The sequence below is a fragment of the Helicoverpa armigera genome, chromosome 16, assembly GCF_030705265.1.
Source record: "Helicoverpa armigera isolate CAAS_96S chromosome 16, ASM3070526v1, whole genome shotgun sequence".
Classification (NCBI taxonomy): domain Eukaryota; kingdom Metazoa; phylum Arthropoda; class Insecta; order Lepidoptera; family Noctuidae; genus Helicoverpa; species Helicoverpa armigera.
Window position 1 is genome coordinate 10,967,785 of NC_087135.1, and position 13,800 is coordinate 10,981,584.

Here is a 13,800-nt window from a genome sequence, read left to right on the forward strand (position 1 = left end):
GTGACTAGCTCATCCCATACTGGTACGGTAATTAACTAGGTATTAATAATAATAGTCTAGATAAGAATTTAAAACTCTTTTTTAAGAGACACACACCAAAGAATTACATAGGTTCCTAATTCTTACATAAGAATCATTGTTCTTTACTCCATTTTAGATCCACCACGAGACATGTAGTTTTCCTCATAGTCATTGCACCGATGCTCCAAGTTTGTCGCGTACGTTACTTTTTATGACAGAACGGCACTTTGGTGGCGCGGCACGTACTGAAAGGGACTGTGGTACTTTTAGTGCTAGTAGGTAGGTACTATAGCGGGAAAGGAAAAGGTTTATTTTGGGTATGTTGGTCAGATTTATAGGGTGAAGATAAGGATAGGTATGTGGCCTGAAGGGTTTTGATTTAGTCAGTTTTTTGAGTAGGTAGGATGAATAATATGATTTGATTTGATTTGATTTGAAGATTTTTTTCATCAATTGATAGTAAAACAACTATGCTATTATTTTGTATCTACAAAAATGAAAAACAATGATACTTATCTCTTGTATTTTTTATTAAAAAAAAAAAAACTATTTTTATTTAGACAATATTATCTCTGCTGATGTTCTAAACAATTCAATTTCGTCTGTCTGTCACACCAACACTTTACAACAACCAATATCAAAAGACATATCATTCAAAATAATCTTTTTTCAAAAGAAAAATGAAACAAAAGACGCCTCTAGATAGCTGAACAGTGCAATTAGATCAAGTCTGTCAGATGGATGCTTTCAGACTCCCATATAAGGAGTCAAGAAAGATGATCAGATATGCCTTAATTCAGGTAGTTCTGGTGCCTTTTTCTAGGCCAAATAAGACCGGTGGGCATGACCAAAACGAGATTAGTTACGTGTGTAGGTACTACTGAGGAGTTCTTATTCCTTGAGACATCTGTCAACGATTTTTGGTATTACAAAAAATTATCTGGTCCAAACAAGGCGTATAACGGCGAAGACAGTAACATTCCTCGTCCCCCGCACACTCGCATTTTTTCACACTTCTTTCTTAGGAGATTTTCCGTTATGCCACCTCCGCTAGTCATTTTGTTCTCCATGCTCCCTCACTTCAGAACGTCAGACAGTGAAAATTCCTTTGTGGTGAAAGATTGTTAGATTACAGCTATTGTAAGTCTGAGGTCAATCGATTCAGGTGCTGAAACGGTGCACTCTTTCACTGGAATAAATTTACTGGAGCTTCAGGTGGAATAAATTTGAAGGAAATATGCTTAAGAAAGGGTGGCTGAATAATATGTGAAGGTTTTCGTGATTTTTTTTTTCAGTTGCTTTTATTGGATGTGTTTTTAAAGATGTTATTTTTGATTAAATTTACCTAGATGTAGCGATTTCAATTTAAATAAAACCGTGTTTTCAGAATAAGTTTAATTTTTTACAGGCTTTTGTTATATGCATTAGAGAGGATAATGCGTTGAAGATTATTTTACAACTGAATCCCACAAAGTCCACTTAGTCCAAAGAAACCTAAAACCCAACATTTTAATTTGTACAAAATAAAAGAGACGAAGATTTTATTCAAAGGCTAGTTTCCGTTGGAAGTCAACAATTAAGGTCTGTAAGCAGTTTAGGAGATTGTTTGTGTGGGACGTACAGCCTCGGGTAGTAGTCCGTGTTCTGCGTATTTACCAATTACGTGGGCTAAGTGTCTGTATGTTTGTTGAAAAATATGTTCTTCAAAATTAAAAAAAACTACGATGTTGTTTCCTCCGCCGGCGGTTTCACGCGCTTCTAAAATTCAGTCAAAAAGTACCTGTGCCTGTTATTCTATTTCATTCTACAAAGAACCAAAGAAAGAAAAGGATTAAATTTCAATATCATTAAGAATATTTCACTTCTTAAATTACACCTACATTTAAAAACAGCATGGATATATACCATGGATAATACAAATATACCTGTAGGTTAAGATTTTCGTTGCCTACGAATTGATTGACCATCAAATAATAAATAAATTATTTTCCGCTAAAGTAGATACCCGCTGTCATTTGTACATATTTGTCTCAATCCAAAAATAACGCAAAAAGAACTAGAAAAAATCTGCAATGGAAGCTTCCAGAACTACACACGCCAAGGCAGCCTTATTGAGGCATATTCTGAGAGCTCCCTAATAGACTTAGCGCGTGATCGCGTTATCCATATGTAATTGTTCCCTGATACAATTGTCTCGCATCCTGCGCGTGGAAGCAGTTTAGTGAAACAGAGCCTTTGGTTATAATTTATGCACGATGGAAATATCTACTGACATTTTCTGTGATGATTTTTATTGAAATAAAAATGATTATACTTTTTTCTAGCCTTTGCCAGTTTACACGCGTCCCGTGGAAACTACTCTGTGCATCCGAATAAAAAGCGGATTTCGATTCTTCCTAGACAAATGGGTAAATATAACACTCAGTTGTTTTTTCAAATCGATAAATGAGATTTTTAAAATATTAATAGGAATACAGTTTGAAAAGCATACTAGTGGGTAAAGAACCATCCTCTCGAGTAAGAGGGCGCGGGTTCGATTCCTGGTCAGTCAAGTCAAGTACCAATGCAACTTTTCTAAGTTTGTATGTACTTTCTAAGTAGTATATCTTGGACACCAATGGCTGATAAAAAGGTGAAGGAAAACATCTTGAGGAAACCTGGACTATAGAGTCTGAAATCACCAACCCGCATTGAGCAAGTGTGGTGATTAATGCTCAATCCTTCTCCGTGAGAGAGGAGGCCTGTGCCCAGCAGTGGGACGATAAAAAGGCTGTAACAAACAGATAGTTTGAATAGAATGTGTGACCTAGATAAAAGGTAGTTAATAATAATAGAAGCATTGTAGATACCTTTACCTGGAAAATATCCTCAATTTGCAATGAATTTAAGAAAACCCCAACCTTTTTATTATTTTAACGGTTTAGAATGTTTACCATCCCAAACGTGACTGGTAAATAAAATTAATGATTTCTTAGGATTCAATTTACATACTTATCATCTATTATTTATATTAGAAATGTCTTTAAGGAATTTCCTGTGATTGTCGGAACGTATGATATTCTGGGAAAAGTAGATAAGAGAAATTGAAAAATAAAAATATTTGTTGGTTTGACATAACAAAAAGTCACGAAGATTTTCCTTAAAAGGTTAAGTAGTATATGAACTTATCACAGATACTTATCTATTGAATACACCTACGCATAGCCTTCATACCTATATATTTCTCTACGAGGACGGAACAATCATTCTAGATTTTGATTGCTTATGAAAATAAGACAAGCCATTTGAAATTTTACTTGATTCAGGAATCACCTTTGGACTCATCATCTGTATCGATTACCTTTTTGACTCGGGAACCACTCGATGTAAAAATAACGATTCATGTAGGTAAGCAGCAGCCTTAGCTGTGTTAAATTAATGGGAGAACAGCAAGCGAATTTTCATTTTTTTTTTTCAATATTTTTTTTTTATCTTGAGAAAACGGAATAGATAATGTCATTGGATGTAGTTGCAATTCTACAAAATAATAAATACAAATGATTACTTAAATTCAATTTGAGACGCAAGTGGACAGGTGTTGGCTTGCATCCAGGTTGGCAACATTGGCAAAATTACTGAACATTCCTGCCAACATAGCAATATTGAAAAATTTGCATTGCTTCCTACTAAACGTTATCTTGCTATCTTACCGGAGACAAGAACATACGAAGGTATACTTGAAGTTGTCATCTGCCAAGCCTTTTCCCAACTATCTTGGAGTCGGCTTCCAGTGTACCAGTGTTTACAAGGAGCGACTGCCTATCTGACCTCCTCAACCCAGTTACCCGGGCAACCCAATACCCCTTGGTGAGACTGGTTGTCTTACAGGCTTGGAGGTATACTTGAATTAAAAACAAATAAAAACATTTATTCAAATTGGTATGATAAATCAGCCCTTAAAAATGTTCTAGTACCGTTTTACCCCATACAGAAGTAATTACTTGACCTTCAATATTCGATTACTTAAAGCAGTTAAAACTATTCAACACGCAAACGATAGATTTGTTTCACTTATTTGGTAAGACAGCTAGCAATTTGCAACTTTGTACTAGGAAGTATTTCCTAGTAAATTAAACGCCTGGTATTGGATTGTAATTAATGTTGGTGCTCCTAGAAAAATACCGTGTAAATGCTATCCAATATGCTATCCAAGTAACATTCTTTCTAGCCATATAGACTTTAACACAAGCGATGTCGCCGACAAAATACAAGAAAAACGGCTGCGATTTTCTCTACTTCTTATTTTCATATTTGATAGTATTGTTAAAATAGCTTTTGGTGTCTGCCCTATATTTACAAAACTTTAATTTATTTTACCTAATCCCTCAGGAATAGACAAATGAAACTTGGCAACCACACTTACCACATAGACTATGTACTGAATTACCTAGTCCAGAAACTTCCAATCCCTAAAGTTCCACACGTTAGACGGGTAAAACCAAAGCAGAAACTAGTACAACAGAACTTAGTCTCTTCTTAATCCTTTGAATTGATTCAATCATACCTACAGGATGTGATACTACCATGGAGAACAAAAAACGGTCAGAGATGTCATAACGTGAAATCTCCTAAGAAAGTAGCGTCGCCAAAATGCGAGTGTCCGGGGGAAAATGAGCGTCACTGGCTGCACTTAACTGCCTTCTTTGGAACCCGCCCATTTTTGTAAAACCAAATTTTTTCGACGGATGATTCAGAAAACCGGAGAGATGAGAGAAAACCTCATTAGTTCACTAGTTGTAACTGATATTTTAGTCATGCTCACCGTATAGGGTATAATTTAGGCGGTCACCAAAAATATTTTTAAGACTCTAAGCTGAAGCACCAAATAAAATAAACAACTCCAAAAAAATTAAATTGACTTTATTAAAAGGGCACTAAAGTATATAATGTTATGATCCAAAAAAAATAAAATAACATCAGAAAAATCGCAAATCTCGCACAAATATTATTTTTGGTTCCCAAAATGGATTAATGGTCACCAAATTCTATCCAACTAAAAGATTAATATTACTACCAAAAAGTTAGTGACGAAAACGAATCGCTGCAAAACCGACTCCACGTAGTCTTGTCTGCCCTACCCCTAGAGTGCAATTCAAAACCGCGTAGGCGCGGAGGGGCGAGGCGGCCTGCGAGCTGAGGCGCAGCTAGTTTTAAGGCTCGCCGCTGCGGCTGAGGCTGGCCGGCGGAGCCGGCCAGCAAGCCGAAGCTGCAGTGGTGAGCGTGAAAACCATCTGCGACGATAAGCTCGCATGGGACCGCCGGAGCCACGCAGCGCCGGAGCCGTGACAGAAGCCATGCTTGCTGCATGTTGCGTGCTTACATTTTAAACGCACTGAGTTACACACAAATTCATATAATAATAAATAAGCGACGTACGTTTGGGAACCCTAGTATATTAATTGGTATTTGGGAAATATTCTAGCGATCGTTAGCTTTTTTAGTCTAACAAAAATGACCAAATTAGGAGTCATGGTATTACATAATTGGTAACATCTAAGTGGTGACAATATATAATATTTGGTCTAAAGTGTATTTTAAAGGCGTCCATATATTTTTTTAGTAGTCAATAATACGAAAAAATGGTTTTATCTAATAATATTTTTGGAAACGTTATTTGGTGACCATTTATCCATTTTGGTAACCGTTTAGAATTTTTTTGGTAGTAAAATAGGTACTTTTTTGGGTGGTGTTTAAACACAAGCCCACCGTATATTTTGACCTAGAAAAAGTTGCCGGACCTACCTGCCTTATAGCATCTCCACTCATCTTTCTTTCCTCCGTGGACAGCTAAATAATTACTAACTATACCAAACTTGAACAGAATTCAAAGCAATTAGTTTCCATCGTGCCCCGCAACTGATCTGAATGAATAATCTAATACAATGTCCTGCCTAGCAATGCATTGTTAAGGCAATTTCAACCTTTTTGCTAATCAAATATGGATTATTGTAGTGTTATAGTTGTGTATAGTAAGTAAAGTTAATAAGGCTTTTTGAGGGGCTTGAGATTTTCGGTTCGATTCCCGGGTGAAGTAGAGTGAGAGGATTTTAGTACTTTAGGAGGAAAGTAGTATTTTATATTATGTGCTTTGAGTCATTTAGAGGTAGTATTTTTAAATTCACAGTTATGAAAGACTCTTTCTTTTCAACAGACTCTGCCTCAAGAATCATTAAGAATAATTTATTTTTACAATATTTTCAAAATAAATGTGACTTAATTCATTTTACAGTGGGCGTAGATTCACTAGCAAACGACATTCGTCTTCAGTGCTATAAACTATCTTTTTATGAGTACAAAACATATGCGACACCTCAGGCCGGTCTAGTTTTCAGTTACAGCTGTATGCATATGTAATTCTGCGCCAAAAACCTGTAAAATACACTCTTTTGCAAAAAAAACGGGCACCTATGCGAAATCTAGGTTTTAAGGACTTCACGTGTATTTCAAAGGGTTTTAATAACTGTAGTATGTTACTAGCATCAAAGGGGTTAGCCAAGCATGCGTGAGAGTGTATTCTAAATTTGAATTTTGTAGATTTGCTAAGAAACTGGTTACACGTTGTTTTGGACTAATTCTTGGTAGAAAGTTCGTGGTCGTTTTGAAAAGTTTTTGACGTGATTTTCAGAAAACTGACAATGCACTTTTTATTAATGATTAATGTACCTTCCTGTTACATCAAAACGTTTTTGAAAAACTACGCGTATTTGATAAGATGTTCACCTGCTCTAAACGGTCTATGCTGATGATTGACGGCAATGTTACGAGTTTCGGTATTTTTGTGTAAAGCGTTCTATTGTTCAGATATTGTACCCACGCAGTTTAAAATATCCCTTTTTCATAATTAAACACTATTTAGAGGAGTATCAGTACTTTGGGCTGCGACAAAGCCAATTTAAAGTTAGCAATGCCGTTTACAACTCGTCTCCTTTCAGACTTTGACATCTAAAAAATACCAAATTTTGTTATAAATGTTAAATTAATCATATGAAAAATGACGAAGAGGGTCAAAGCTATCCAAAAAGTCAAATTATTGCCGCGTTGAAGCTCTCGATAACTCCATAGGTGTCGGTTTACTAAACGATGATTTAGCTGAAAGGGAGTCATGAATTTCTTATTATTGGCCAAACGTATGTTTCTTAAAAAAAATATCAGTTTGCGTATTATTGTTATGATTTAAGCAGGAAAGTGCTGTAGATACCAGAAAACCTCGGAGCAAACTTGTTTATTTAATAAAATGTCCCTGGGATGAAAACCCGCTCTTTGAACGCTCAGTCTCATAGATCTTCAGAGGTCTACGGGGTTTCCCAAGAGGCAAGGTTATTTAAAAATCAGTGATTACGAGGCCTTAAGACCTCGTGCTCATAGTCTATGCGCTATTTTCTGTATTTTGTAGAATTTCAAGACTTTTAAAAATGTCAAAGTCTGATAGGAGACGTGTTGTGATCGGCACTGCTTACTTTAAATTGGTTTTGTCGCAGCCCAAAGTACTGATGCTCCTCTAAATAGTGTTTAATTATCAAAAAGCGATATTTTAAAACACGTGGGTACAATATCTAAACAATAGAACGCTTTACACTAAAATACCGAAACTCTTAACATTGTCATCAATCATCAATATAGCCCATTTAGAGCAGGTGAAAATTTTATCAAATACGCATAGTTTTTCAAAAATGTTTTGATTTAACAAAAAGGTAAATTAATCATTAATTAAAACTGCATTATAATTTTTCTGAAAATCACTTCAAAAACTTTTCAAAACACCGACGAACTTTCTGCCAGCAATTAGTCCAAAACAAGGTTTAACCAATTTCTTAGCAATTGTACAAAATTCAAATTTAGAATACACTCCCACGCACGCCTGGCTAACCCTATTGATGCTAGAAATATACTACAATCATTAAAACCCTTTGAAATACACGTAAAGTCCTTAAAACTAAGATTTCGCATAGGTGCCCGCTTTTTTTGCAAAAGAGTTTATAACCTGCGGTGTGTCGCGTTAACTGCCGCCTTGTCCTACGTTATCAGGTAAAGCTATAAATATTTAAAGATTTAAAGTTATTCGTACCTATGTATCACACTGGGTAACTAAAGTTAGCAATGGCACGAAGAAGTAGAGTAGGTAATGTTTTTTCTTTACGAAATTCAATAGCTTTAAGTTAGCAATGTGTGATATGCTAAGAAGTAAGAAGTTTCAGGAGTCATGTAAAATATGCCACCTACTAAATGAAAACCCTGCTGTGCTCGTTTTCATTTGTAAGTTAGGTATCTATGAAGCAATTCACAATGGTGTATATTCTACCTACATACCTTTTGAAAAGCTAGAGGCTACCGCCATCTATTAAATTTCTTCACAAAGTACTAGCATTACATGAACCATAGTAGCTGCTGGGATGGTTGTTTGAAAATTGTTTTAATGCTGCCATCTAGCGAGTGCTACGTACTACTGAATGCAGGGCCGCTTTCACAAAGTACTACGGTCGTGTTTTAGAAAGCGTAGTGATGGTGCATAACTTGTTATTGTAGTTTATTGTTAATAGATGGCGATAAATTTTGACTGTGAGGAAAGCATAGCAAGTTGAAGTTTCAGCACAGATACTCAGGTGGCGTAAAATTAAATACAATGTGTGTACCTCTATATTCCTGAAAAAATACTCTAATAAACATGAAGGAACCTTAACATCCTGGAAAGAGTCCTAAGTTCCATTTTCTGTTATCCATTACCGAGGTTTTTTTATCGCTGTAATAATTAAAACGGTATTGATGTTGTTAGGTGCTTACATAATCTGATGTTGTACCTTTTGTAATTAAAAACAAGAATTTTTAACCAATATCAATAAAAACTCAAATGAACAAAAATATATTAATTACAAGCTAAATCTTCCTTTGATTTATTTACATCGTTTCCGCAGAAGTTTGCTAATTAGTGTAATTTTTGGATTTTACAAACTTTTAATGGGCTATCCCTTGCCAGCCTTTGATGTGAAGTATTTTGTTTAATTTGACATTAATATAATTTACTGTTGATAATTACTTTGAATTAGTGATTTTGTGTTGTTTATAGACTAGATAAATAGGAGGCCAATTTGTGATCTTAATTTTGATGCCTACCTTTATTGCAATATATGGAAGGGGCAATGCTCGTACAAGATACATAAAATTTATATCTTTATGTTCCTAATATGTTTTGGTAATGATTATAGAAAACAATTATGGGAATATTTACAAACTAAACAAAGCAAGTACCACTTAACCAAAACTTTTAGAATCAATTCAGCAGTTTTTAAGAAAAAACCTTGCACAAAAACTTTCAGACATTAGAGTAATTGAATGTCAATAACAATTATTAATTATGTTCTTATGTGGGCCATAAGAATTCATTAATTAAGGCATAGAAAGCACTGAAAGTGTTTGTCCGTTTGTCCGAAGTAAAGTGTTGATAATGCTTGAGCATTGATTGTGTCAATTAGAGTGCTTTCTGCTGTCAGCTGTCGCAATGAGAGCTAACCCTGTATACGTAGGTACTTGTGTATATCTAAGCCTACTGATCACTGGCTGTACAATGCAGTTTCTGTATGAACTATCATCTCATTGGTTTTGCTCAGGTGGTATTTTTTATTCAAGTGGATACCACTACTGTAGCGGTACCTAACAATCCTCCGAGCCTTTTCCCAATCATGTTGGGATCGGCTTCCAGTCTAACCGGATTCAGCTAAGTACCAGTGCTTTACAAGAAGCGACTACCTATCTGACCTCCTCAACCCAGTTACCCGGGCAACCCGATACCCCTTGGTTAGACTGGTGTCAGACTTACTGGCCTCTGATTACCCGTAACGACTGCCAAGGATGTTCAATGACAGCCGGGACCTACAGTTTAACGTGCCATCCGAAACACAGCCAATGGTGTCTAAGATATACTTAGAAACTAAGTACATACAAACTTAGAAAAGTTGCATTGGTACTTGCCTGACCTGGGATCGAACCCGCGCCCTCATACTTGAGAGGTTGGTCTTTTACCCACTAGGCCACCACGACTTTTTTTTCAATAAAACATAAAATGAAAAAACTATACATAATTCGAATATAACTTTAAAACCGAGAAACATGGGAATTAAAAGAAGGTTGAGGCAGCAACCTAACTGACCTATTTATAGTTACTTATTATAAAAAATATATTTTCGACGATGACTAGCATTACAAGAATTATTGGGAAAAATTCCCTAGACCAATTTAGAAATGCCTAAGGAACCTTCTGTGTATTGTTATTGCTTTTTGAGCGTTTAGGCATTATAAGCAAAACCTATTTTCTATTATATCTCAACGTTTTTCCTAACGGGAATAGTTGCGATGACATTACATAAAAAATGTTTTGTTCGAAAAAGAAAATAAAAAGTAACCTTTGACAATATGTATCTGAAAATACATTGAATAATACAATATATGAAAATTCATTTTCGAATTTTATTCAGGACAAAATACAAAATTTCAATCATATTTCGGAAAGGCTGCTCCAAATTAACATGCACTCAGCCATTACAATCATTAGATATTGTTGTTTTGGCCCAAAATTAACATACTATTTGCGCGCTTCCACTCTATGGAAGCACACAAACCTTTTGGAACAACTTGACAAAATTATCAGACACACATTATCATCAATTCTAAATGTGGCCCTAGACGACCGAGCCTGGGTTCAGGCTACTCTTCCCATTCGCATGGGAGGGCTTGGCGTCCGCAAAATTTCTAGTATAAGTTTACCGGCCTTTATATCCTCCGTCCGTGGTACTGAGAAATTGACCAGGAAAATTCTCCCTTCCACACTGGTCAATTGCGAGGTACCATGCCTGGCTGAGGCTGTAGAGGCTTGGAAAATCACCTGCCCGAATATTGATCTACCCGTCAACCCATCCTCCCAGAGACAGTGGGATGAGCCGCTCTGCAGAGCTACACGGAATAATCTGATTAATACGTCAATTTCTTCTGCAGAGCGAGCGCGCCTTCTGGCTGTGGGCGAATGGGAGTCGGGTTTATGGCTTCTGGCACTTCCGTCGTCAAACATAGGCACCTTGTTTGACGACACCACTTTCCGGCTTGCTGTTTGCTTGCGTTTGGGTGCTCCGTGCTGCTCTCCTCACCGCTGCCCATGTGGTGAAGCTGTCAGCAGCCTTGGATACCACGGCTTGTCATGTAGCCGCAGCGCCGGCCGTTTTGCACGGCATGCGAATATCAATGACATAATCCGTCGCGCTCTTGTTGCCGTCGGCGTTCCAGCCATATTAGAACCCAATGGTCTGGCACGCGACGATGGCAAGAGACCAGACGGTATGTCGTTGTTCCCGTGGAAGATGGGTAGGTCTTTAGTATGGGACGCGACCTGCGTCGATACTCTTGCACCATCTCACCTTCCTAGCTCGGCGCGATGTGCTGGTTCCGCTGCTGCGGCTGCAGAGGACCTCAAACGGCGCAAATATAGTACCCTGGTGGGTAACTATACCTTTGAGCCGTTTGGGGTTGAAACCCTCGGGCCGTGGGGTCCAAGTGCTCATCTCCTATATAAGGATATCGCTAAGCGACTTGCTGACACTTCAGGTGACCCAAGGGCTGGTTTTTATTTTGGCCAAAAAGTAAGCATTGCCATCCAACGTGGCAATGCTGCCAGCCTCTTGGGTACACTCCCGGTGGGCAGCGATGAGGAGTTTTTTGATGCAATTTTTTAAATATTTTTATTTATAGTAAGTGTATATATTAGGTAATAAGTTAGTTATATGTTGTATATATATTTATTATTAAGTTATTGTAAAAAGTTATTTGTAAATAAAATATAATATCTCTGAAAATGAAACCTCCGGTCAAGTTACTTCACATGATTGGGAAACTCTTTTTATTCTATAATCACACGTTTCAGCAGCTAGTAAACTAATATAGCATGGAAAAAACAGTTCAAAAATATATTAACTGAACAAAAAAACATTAGCCTATGATATAATAGAAACCATTACCTACGTACAAATCTTTATTCCTCGCGCCTTACCTAAAAGGGCGAGCTATCGTGCAATCTCGCGTTGCTCGCTATTTTTCCGTAGGCGCTATCGCCCATATAGATGTGATTTCGCGCCTTGTGAATTTGATGCTAATCGCATGTTCTTATATTTCTGTGGCGAAATAGACCTCTATATTATAGAGGTTTATTCTTGACTAGGTGTTTTGTAGGGTTTCGCCCGGGTTACTGTTGCTATTTCGCGGACATTTTAGAAAATGATCTCACGCAATTTGAAGAAACAGGTAGAACAGAAGAAAACATTTTTTCTGTGAGTCACAGTACGGGACAGGTCCATACTCCGGTGGAAACTCGACAAACTTACGTATTTATATTAGACTAGCTGCTTTCCCGCGGATTCACCTGCGTCCCGTGAGAAGAGTGTAGCTTTCCAAGAGTAAAAAATCTTCAAAGGATTCAGTAGTTTCGGAGCCCTTAGTGTACAAACAAACGACCAACTAAATATTTCCTCCTTTGTTATATTAGTAAAGATATAAGTAGATAGTAAGGATTTGCTATAATAGGCCTTCGTATATATTAGCTTGTTTCTTCATTCATGTGTTTTTATGGCACCAAGGTTGTGGGTTAAATAGATTGTCAAGATGAGGTAAAAATTGCCTGTACAGTAAAAACAAATACCTACGTAAGCATGTGAAAACGTGCGATCAAAATCTTATCTTAGAAATAGAAATACTGACGGTCTAAATTACCGCGTGAATACGTGAAAAGTTACTTAAACTACATATGTTGTTTTTGTATCCAATTAGTATTGTACCGGGATAAACTAAGCTGTATTATCTCCTGGGGGAGTGTAGCTTGCCAAAAGTGAAATATTTTATCAAATCGGTTCAGTAGTTTCGGAGAATTTAGTATACAAACAAAATATTTTTTTCTACTTATAATATTCTAGTATAAATAATATTTTAATGAGTTCTTACTACATTTACCTATGTTTCAGGTATCTGTCTGAGAAACTGCAGCTGAATACATTATTGTTGTTATGTTCGTATTATTGTTGCCAACATTACGATTGAGAAATTAGTTCGCGGAGATTTGCGTACACTATACATAATTTTGCTTTGATAACACACAGACAAAGGCAGACTCTATCATATTTAGTTGCAATAAGAGTCTTTACGAAGGTACCATTAGTATACCATCTCTTTTGGATCGTCATCATTATAATGTCTAAACTGGAACATGCATTAATCACCATACTTGCTCAAACTCTAAGGGATATTGACAATCGTCATTATTTGGCTATTATTGACTCCCAAAAAATCGCGAATTATAGTTATTTATCTATTTTCTTTATTACAATTCACTTTCATTACGAATCACGTAAAATATACATTTTTTGATTCGAAAAAACTTTACTTAAATGGTTCGAAAAACTTTTAACTCTATAAAATAAAATTCATAAACACATTTCAAGCAAGATTTAACAGATAATTACACTTGTGAAAAGTTTACTTTGTAAGGCTACGTTGCCTTTGCTAGCGGAGGATGGAATCGCTAACTCTTATGAAACCTTGTATTTATTTAGTACTAGCTGTTGCCCGCAACTTCGTCTGCGTGGGCAATATAGAATAGTCAAAATACTACTTATCCCGTAGGTGCATTCTTTCACGTGACAGTATAATTAGGATTAGCACTTAGCAGTCGCATAGATTCATTGATCAAGGTTGTGTTGTGGATGTGACCAT